The 2,241-nt window shown below is 60.3% G+C and overlaps 1 protein-coding gene across 1 annotated transcript in view; it reads right to left on the bottom strand.

The window, feature by feature from the left end:
• TJP3 (tight junction protein 3) overlaps positions 1 to 2,241 on the bottom strand; it is a gene marked incomplete in the record, with an annotated part of 30,958 nt that overhangs the window by 11,207 nt on the left and 17,510 nt on the right.

Genomic DNA, 2,241 nt, shown 5'->3' with positions numbered 1-2,241 from the left:
GAGGGCCCCAAAGTCGGGGCTGGCCTGGCCGGCGGGGACAGGGGAAGTGCTACGGTTGGGACGCCCGACGGCTCCCGTCTTGGGACTCCGCTGTGTCGGAGGTGTTCAGTGCACACTCCACCCCTTCCTGGTGGCGCAGGTGGGGCCCTGGGTGTGACAATGTCACTGGGGATGGGGGCGAGACTGAGTTCCCTGGGTTAGAAGACGGGAGAGGAGGCCAGGGCTGCAGCTCAACGCTAGGTCCTGCCTGGGTGGCGGTCTCCGGCCGGGCTGCCCCAGCTGTGAGCTGAGATGCCTCATTTTTAGCTAAAGCCCCGGGCTCAGGTATTTCCAATAGCCACACAGCCCCAGGGGGAGCCGGGGAGGTCCAGGTGGGTGCCCGGGACCTCCCTGGGGCCCACGACGTGGGCCTGGGTAAAGCCGGGGGTGGATCCCAGCTTCCAGACCCTGCTGGTGGCGTGCTCGCTCCCTCTTGGAAGAAATGAAAACAATAATAGAAAGGTCCAGCAGATGGCACGCAGGTTAGGGTGGCGGGATCCCACATGGCCCACCGTGGTTCGAGCCCTGGACCCAGCGGCTTGGAAAGCACGCCGGATGTGTGGGTGTGGAGGAGTGCTCCAAATCCCCAGAGAACAGAGAACGGAGGAGACAGGGTGTGGGTGGTGTGGCATTCCTCACCCCGCCCCAACCCCCTCCGGAGGGCGCGCCCCCTGGGGCAGAACTGAGAAACCACGAAGGGGGCGGGGCTCTTCTCCAAGCACCCCGTGCGCTCCGGCCTCCGCGCCCTTCGGGGGACCCCTGCCCTCAGAGCACCAGCTCCCTCTGTACCCTCCAGGACACCGAGGCTGTTCTCGGGCTGCACCCCTCTCCCAGCCCCGCCTGGCGCACCCTGCCGGCAGGGGCCAAAATCTCAGCGGGAGAGTCCTTGGCACCTCCATATCTGCTGCCCCCTGCTCACCTGGCTCCGAGAGGGTTCTGGAATCCACGGACCTCTCCCGCCGAAGTGGAGGGCTCTCCCTGCGGGGACGAGATTCAAGGTGAGTCGATGTCCCAGGGCCGAGGGAAAGAACTCGGAGGGCCAGCAGGAGGCGGCACAGTAAGGAAGGCCGGATCCCAGCCGGCGCTCCGGACACCTCAGCCGAACACAGACGGGGTGGCACATGGCGTGGAGTCGGGGTGCTGGACTCCCACGTGGCCGGCCGTGGTTCGAGTCGCGTGCTGGGTGGCTTGTTCCCTCTTCCCGTGTCTCTCGGGTGAGCTCGTGTGCCCTTCAGCAAATTGAAAAATGACTGAGGCCATGGGGTCGGCGGGTGGCATGGTGGTTGAGGACGCTGGATCCCCACATGGCCGACCGTGGTTCAAGTCCCGGACCTGGCGGCTTGTTTTCTTACTTTCCCTCTCTCTCTCTCTCTTTGTCTCTCTTTGGTCAAATTATTAAAAAATGAATAAATAAATGGATAAATAAGTTAAGTAAAATAATTGTTTAAAAAAAGAAAAAGATTGGGACCAGCAGGTGGCGCGGTGGTTATGGCGCCGGATTCCCACAGGGCCGACCGCAGGTGGAGTCCCGGACCTGCTGGCTTGCTTCCTCACTCTCCCTCTCTTTCTGGTCAAGTTAATGATAATAATTTAAAGTTTTCAAAAATAATAGTAAATTAAATTAAATCATTCTTTTTTAAAGGAACGCATTGATGTAATTAATTACATTTGTTATTCTTTTTAAATTTGACAAGAGGAAGACAGAGAGAGAAAGGGAAAGTGAGAAAGCAAGTCACCAGGTCCAGGACTTGAACCGCGGTCGGCCATGTGGGAGTCCAGCGCCTTAACCACCGCGCCACCTGCTGGCCCCCAAATAATTCTTTTTAAAAAAGTTTTAAAGAAAGAAACACCAGGTGCCTGGACGTGGATGCCCGAAGTCCGGAGAGGAGGGAGAAGCGGAGGGCAGGAGGGAGAGGCGGGCGAGGGCCTGTGGCGTGAGCGTGCCCCACGTGTGTTCTCTCTCTCCCTCTGTCCCCGGCCTGGGTGCACAGGTCCTACTGACCTTGACCGTCACCTCCCAGCCTCCAGAAACAGTGCTGTGGAAGCCGCCCCTGGGGAGTGAGACAGGTGGCCTGCAAGCCCCGGGTGGCCGATGCCTGATGGGGTGTGGCTTCGGAACTGGGGGCCGGCAGTTCCGGGCTGAGACCTGCTGGAATCGGGCCTGTACCCGCACGGCCCCCCCGCGTGCCGGGGGACCTCACA

This window comes from Tupaia chinensis, unplaced genomic scaffold (assembly GCF_000334495.1).
Source record: "Tupaia chinensis unplaced genomic scaffold, TupChi_1.0 Scaffold149964_2, whole genome shotgun sequence".
Lineage (NCBI taxonomy): Eukaryota > Metazoa > Chordata > Mammalia > Scandentia > Tupaiidae > Tupaia > Tupaia belangeri.
Note: the sequence above shows the minus strand (reverse complement) of the source record. Positions and strands in the feature narration are given on the sequence as shown.